At 36.4% G+C, this 7,105-nt stretch overlaps 1 protein-coding gene across 4 annotated transcripts in view; it reads left to right on the top strand.

Annotated features, from left to right (window-relative positions):
- Positions 1-7,105, top strand: part of LOC106462238 (zinc finger protein castor homolog 1-like) — a 242,118-nt gene that overhangs the window by 170,837 nt on the left and 64,176 nt on the right. The window lies entirely within an intron of this gene.

Genomic DNA, 7,105 nt, shown 5'->3' with positions numbered 1-7,105 from the left:
AACAAACAGCAGTATTATATATAATTTCTTATGTTCACAGGCCATCTTTCAACTATGGAGCCCGGCATGGCCAGGTGGTTAAGGCACTCGACTCGCAATCTGAGGGTCGCGGGCTCGAATCCCCGTTCCACCAAACATACTCGCCCTTTCAGCCGTGGGGGCGTTATAATGTGACGGTCAATCCCACTATTCGTTAGTAAAAGAGTTGGCGGTGGGTGGTGAAGACTAGCTGCCTTTCCTCTAGTCTTACACTACTAAATTAGGAACGGCTAGCGCAGATAGCCCTCGTGTAGCTTTGGCGCGAAATTTGAAAAACAAACAAACAAACAAACACTTCACAATTAGGGACGACTAGTTCAGATAGCCCTAGTGTAACTTTGCGCGAAAATTGTAAAAGTTACAAACACGGCTATTTGTTTTTATACCGCTGAGGTCCACATATTGCATAATATTGATTAACTTCACGTTTTTGCGTCACTCGGTGTAAAAAAACTGGCAAAAAAGAAGGTGGATAAAATCACTCATTTTCCGGATCCAAGCAGTAATTACTGAGATTAAGTGTAATTTTGATGATTTTTTTCGTTGGTATTTTCATTCGTTTGTTTGAAGTTAGGCACAAAGCTATACAATGGGCTATCTGTGCTTTGCCCACCACGGGTATCGAAACCCGGTTTCTAGCGTTGTAAGTCCGCAGACATTCCGCTGTGCTACTGGGGAGGGCGTGTGTTATTTAACCAACAAATAAATTTGGTGGATAAAAAATTATTTAGAAAAAAATGTGTTTGAAAACCTGAGAGATCAGGAAATGGGTTCCTTCGATAATTATAGGGTTAAAATATAAAAGTGGGGTTTTTATTCAATTTTTTTCTCTCCATATTCTTGGGTTTGTGACTTCACCAACCGTCTCCGTTTGTTTTTTGTCTGTCCACAGACTGACTAAATGACAATCACCGAATTAAGAATATTCGAACGCTTAAGACAAATTATCGCACCAATCACGTCACTATTATTATACTTACGAAAACCAGGCTTTTATATATATATTGATATAACTAGATCACCCACCTTAAGAGCTACATTGATATACGAGTAAAGTAAATCTATAACATTCTAAGGTGTAAAATTATTTACAATGATATTCACAACTAAAAATGATACATATATAACTAACTGTATAGTGTCAGCAGCAAGTTTATAAACTTACAACGATGAAATTCGGAGTTCCATTCTCCGCAGTAGACTGATAGCTTTGCGCTACAAATCAACAAGAACAGTACACTGTAACATATAAACAAGTAGACGGTATCCTAATAAGGGGTTCCCAAACTGGGGACCGAGTACCCCTGGGAGCTGCAACACACACACACACACAAAACTATACCTTCTTATATGACTACAACAAAGAGGTGATTGTAAGAATGAAATAGGCAACAGTTGTTTAAATGACATTAAACTACTCATTTTCTGTGGATTTATTTGGTGGGAAACTTCAGTTATGATGGATAGTGTCGTGAGTGAGGAGAGTAACTTGAGAGGAAGAACGTTTTGGAACCACTGTCGTAAATAACAGTCACAATCATTATGTAAGTCAATAGTTTTGGTTCCAAATATAAATAATAAAAGTAATCATTATTAAATGAAATACTTTAACTTAAAATGTGTTTTGCTTTACAAAAATGAACTCTATCCTCATTATAAAATAGGTTGGAAAAGTTGTGAAGGTTACTCTTATAAAATATTTAAGTTTTTATCTAAATTTTCAACTTTTCATCTCTATAATGTCTGCAGTTTCCCGTCATCATTATTCAATCGAATACCTTTTTTGTATACGTACTTTTTAAACGTAAATATAATCACGACTTATATCTCCAGAATGTAACTTTATTAGCTCAATATTTCGCTATTACAGCTTCGTCAGGAACTATGGATATCCTACAAGTTCACTAATCCAGTTAAATCTAAATCTAAGTGTTCCAATTTAGATTTAACAGGTCGTGAATTTATTTACGTTTATAGAAATGTCTCGTAATAAACTCCAGTTTGCGTTAAACAAAGTTAAGAATAACAATACGTATTCTTTAGTTTTGTCTTTTGGAATATTAACTAATTTCCTAGAAAAAAATCCATATTTACTTATGATATGACTGCTTTTTACCTCAACCTAATTATATTAGTCTTTTGGAATGCTTACTTCTGACCAATGAGATGTATGCAGGACAGTGTACTTGACCAACACAATATCTGGCTGTATTAGAATTCTTAGGCTCTCTGACCTGGCCGTTTAGTGCCATTCAGGTTAAAAATTTCCAAGACTAAGTACCACGGCCCGACTCGCAATCTGAGGGTCGTGGGTTTGAATCCCCGTCAAACCAAACATGTTCGCCCTTTCAGCCGTGGGGGCATTATAATGTTACGATCAATCCCACTATTCGTTGGTAAAAGAGTAGCTCAAGAATTGGTGAAGAGTGGGTGGTGATGACTAGCTGCCTTCCCTCGATTCTTATACTGCTAAATTAGGGATGGATAGTGTAGATAGCCCCCGTGTAGCTTTGCGCGAAATTCAAAAACAACCAAACAAACTAAGTGCCACACATAGAAAACAAAAAAAAAACTTTCTATGTTTCCAGCTTTGCTTGTTAACTTTCTTTCATCCTTACTGTTTTTGTTGGGGAAACAAATACTCCACAGAAGAGAAAGCTCACTACGGGTTTCTCCGTGCATTGGAATAGATCACGAAACTATTCCTTAACAAGTATTTATTTTGCTTCATCAGTTCACCTAACTGTCCTCCGTTGGTGGTAAATTCAGATTATGAACACGACCTGGACGAATATCGGAGGTTTCAAAGATTATGGACGTATTCATTCTTTTACGGCTTTAGATATCTTCGTCTCAAGATGAGGGAATTTACCGGGAACCCTGCGTGTCCATTGTGTTCAGCTAAGGCTAGTCACGGAACGGTGGTGCATCTCCCCCCCCCCCGTGTTTTCTTTTCCCCTCCACATTCTACTTGGCACCAATCACGCGCTTTCTAGCAAATCCTTTAACTCCTTTGTAAGGATCTCACTGAATAGGGATCAGAATTAATGACTTTGAAATCGTGAATCATGCGCATTTGAAAATGGAACGAAAGAATCTCATTGGAGTCGGTACTAGATCTGGGAAATGGTGAATGTTTTTGTTTTTTTTTAAAGATTTTTGTTAACTAAATGGACGCTATTTGTGCTTCAACAAAGGTTGTTATTATTATTATTTTTAAAGTAAATATGCTCATATAACCGTTACTACCTTTAGCCAGCAACCGCAATTTGCACAACTGCTGTTAGACAGTTATAATATTAAGCATTTTGTTAGTGTGTACGTGCTTTGTAGTCACTATGAGAAAAAAACTATACAAGACCTCCGAAACTAGTGTATCTCTTCAAAATTAGGGACAGCCCTCGAGTAGCTTTGCGCGAAATTAAAAACGCCAAACAAACGGATTCAAATAAATTAATTTTTAGAAACTATTTTAAGATACGAAGAACCAGTAGTGTTATCCGTACGATACGGGAAGAAAGGCAAGATCTGAAAAAGCTATGGTTGACAAAAAATTAATCACAACATTTTCATCTCGTACCACCTTGCACTCGTTTGTCAGATGACGGACAAAATCTTAAACAAAACATCTCGTACTAACATAGCACCTTATGATCGTCAGTATGACAGATAAGCCTAACCAAGAAATAACAATAATAATGGACTCATTATTTAATTTCTGTAGTGCATATTGGTGTATAGAAGTCATATTAATACTAGAAATAAACGACCTTGTAACACAAAAATACTGTTTTTTTTATTTAATTAGACACCCAACATTTTGAGGCTTTGTACTGTAAATTTCGGTTTGTGTTTTGTGCTTCTGAAAAAGCTGTAGAGCGAAACGTTGAGTGTGTAATTAAAAAAAAAAAATTGGTGTTATGAGGTCGTTTATTTTTAGTATTAATAGTAATGAATTGTTTAGAAAATATTTTTTTTGTTATTTTACTTGTGTTTTGAGAAATGTTTGGTAGATTGTTTGTTTACAATTAAGTACAAAGCTACACAATGGGCTACCTGTGCTCCGGCCAACACGGGTATCGAAACCACAATTCTAGCGTTATAAATCCGCAGACATACCGCTGTGCCACTGGGGGGCTGTTTGGTAGAAAAAAATAATAAAAGTTCAAAGTGAGACACTCTGGTTGCGACTTCCAATCTTCATTTAAAAAAAAAAACTGGTCCATGAAAATATTGCTATCAAACAGATACGGGTCTGGCCCTTAAACTTCGCGGACCGGGTGTAGCCCAGTGGTAAGCGTTTTCTAACTGTGAATCCGAAGATTCCCTGGTTCGCGACCCGCCGAAGTAAAAACATAAAACAATAAAAATACGCTTTGGGACCGTGAGTACATTATGCGAGTGAGGGTCAAATTCCTCTATTTGAGCAGATGACCCAAGAGTTGATGATAGATGCTATTGGCTGACTGCCCCCCCCCCCCCTCTAGACTATCAGTTTAGAATTAGGAATGGCTATACCAAATAGTCCTCGTGTAATTTTGCACATAAATTGGAAATAAGACAAGGCTACACTTGACAAAAAATATATTTTAGTGGAGCGTGTTTGGTTGTTCAAGATATAACCAAATTACTATCCACAGTGGGTCAACGGTCAGTTTAAGGACTTGCAAAGCTAAAATACAGGGTTCTATTGATTCCCTGTGGTGGACATAGCGCAGATAGCCCTTTGCGTAACTTTGTGCTAAAATAAAAAAATTAGTTAGATTTATTTCCACAGGCTTTTAAACTCACGACGAAGGCATGAATATAAATTAACTTCAAATTTAAATAAAGTTGATTTTAGAACTCGTTCAAAGAAAAAGGATCACCCGTATGTTATGTACATTTCGATCCTACAAGCTGATTAAAGTACTATTATTTATGGTTGTTTTCTTGAACTTAGTTCTCATCAATTAAATGGACATAAAGCTTTTACTCTTTTGTGTAGTTATTCTTGTTAGATGTTTAGTTAGACATGCAAGAACATGCTTAATCTGCTCACATGTTTAATTGGCACATTTCCATGAACTACGAGAGAGGATAATGTATTTTAATTATTGTTCAGGTCAAATAAAATATGTTACAACAAACACTTAATTTTTGCTGGTATGAATTTCGCGCAAAGCTACACGAAGGCTATCTGCGCTAGCCGTCCCTAATTTACCAGTGTAAGACTAGAGGGAAGGCAGCAAGTCATCACCACTCACCGCCAACTCTTGGGCTACTCTTTTTATCAACGAATAGTGGGATTGACCGTAATATTTTAACGCCCTCTCGGCTGAAAGGGCGAACTTGTTTGGTGGGATGGGGATTCGAACTCTCAGATTGCGAATCGAGCACCCTGACCACCTGGCCGTGCCAGGCCCCCCCCTTTTTTAAGTGTATCTAAAGAATAATTATTCAGCGAATATTTTCTTAAACACTTAATAAATTTTGAAACTTTAATGTGTCGTCAATTAGGAAATTCCATAGACACACGTTTAGCGAGAGAGAGATTTTGTTGTTCATTTTCAGAACATTTTTGATGATCAGTCCGCTTACTATATCACCTATAAGAACAATTATATACAGATCTATATAAAAACATTGCAAACAGTGTACACAACGTGGCATTGCTTTCTGCGATCCTATGCAACTATATTAATTGTTACATCATGGAAAATTTCTACACCAAAACATAACCTTCAACAATATCGAAATTAACATTCTCCAGTAATGAGTATTTTTAACAATCATATACTTGTTTTCGTTCATGGACTTCTGTTTCTAAAATATACTGTAAGATCGTAAAATTCAACTTTTACACATATCCTTGAGATAAAGCCTTGTTACATTAATGTTAGTACCGTATCATTTCAAATACTGGTTTGAGATCATTCAATTTTGTGTTAGTATTAAATACAGGAAAATACCAGCATGTCCTACCTTTTTCCGATCTAAACGGAAATCTACCCCCCTCCTCCCGTTACTGATGGATATGGTAATAAGAATGTTGTTAAGAAACAAAAATCATTAATCATATTTCTCAACTGAAATACGAACCATGACAACTGTCAACAGTAGTTTATCGTAGCCATTTCGGGATATGGAACTCTAGAACGAACAGAGCTTGAATATAATTCTTAAATTTTTCATATAAAGCGTCTTCAAAAACATACTTAATGGCCCGTGTACCCACTCAAACTTTAAGAGCATTTGCCATTAGCGTGATAAATTTTTCGCGGGGAACAATGTTAAAAAAAAAGTTTCTTAAAACAAAAATGGACATCACTACAAACACCTCACTGGAGTTTACTGTGTGAAGACTCTAAAACGATGTCTTAAATACAAATTAGACACCTATCGGTGTTATTATACGAGAGCAATAGCGAATTTAAAACAACAACAACAAAAAACAGCCATTAGCGTAATTCCAAAACATGAAGTATTATCGCAGTTCAGGTTAAAACCGACTCTAGAAGCCCCGCCTTCGAATAGCTTAAATATATTTTATTTTCGCAGTTAAAAACAAGTAACAAGGTCAAATATTTCGAACGTTTTCTTGGTGGAGAGACATGTTTGGAGCTTTGGCATTAAAACAGCAAAGTCAGAATAAGCATAAACTCAGATGTGGTTTTTAGACCGTCTTCAATATTAATTAAACCTAAGCTCAAATGTGGTTTTCAGACCCTCTTCACTAATAATTAAATCTAAACTCAGATGTGGTTTTTAGACCCTCTTCACTGTTAATTAAACCTAAACTCAGATGTGGTTTTTAGACCCTCTTCACTATTAATTAAACCTAAACTCAGATGTGGTTTTTAGACCCTCTTCACTATTAATTAAGCCTAAGCTCAGGTGTGGTTTTTAGACCCTCTTCACTACTAATTAAGCCTACGCTCAGATGTGGTTTTTAGACCCTCTTCACTATTAATTAAACCTAAACTCAGATGTGGTTTTTAGACCCTCTTCACTATTAATTAAGCCTAAGCTCAGGTGTGGTTTTTAGACCCTCTTCACTACTAATTAAGCCTAAGATCAGATGTGG

The sequence above is a fragment of the Limulus polyphemus genome, unplaced genomic scaffold (assembly GCF_000517525.1).
Source record: "Limulus polyphemus unplaced genomic scaffold, Limulus_polyphemus-2.1.2 Scaffold1123, whole genome shotgun sequence".
In the NCBI taxonomy this organism is placed as follows: domain Eukaryota; kingdom Metazoa; phylum Arthropoda; class Merostomata; order Xiphosura; family Limulidae; genus Limulus; species Limulus polyphemus.
This window is presented reverse-complemented; position numbering and strand designations above follow the sequence as displayed.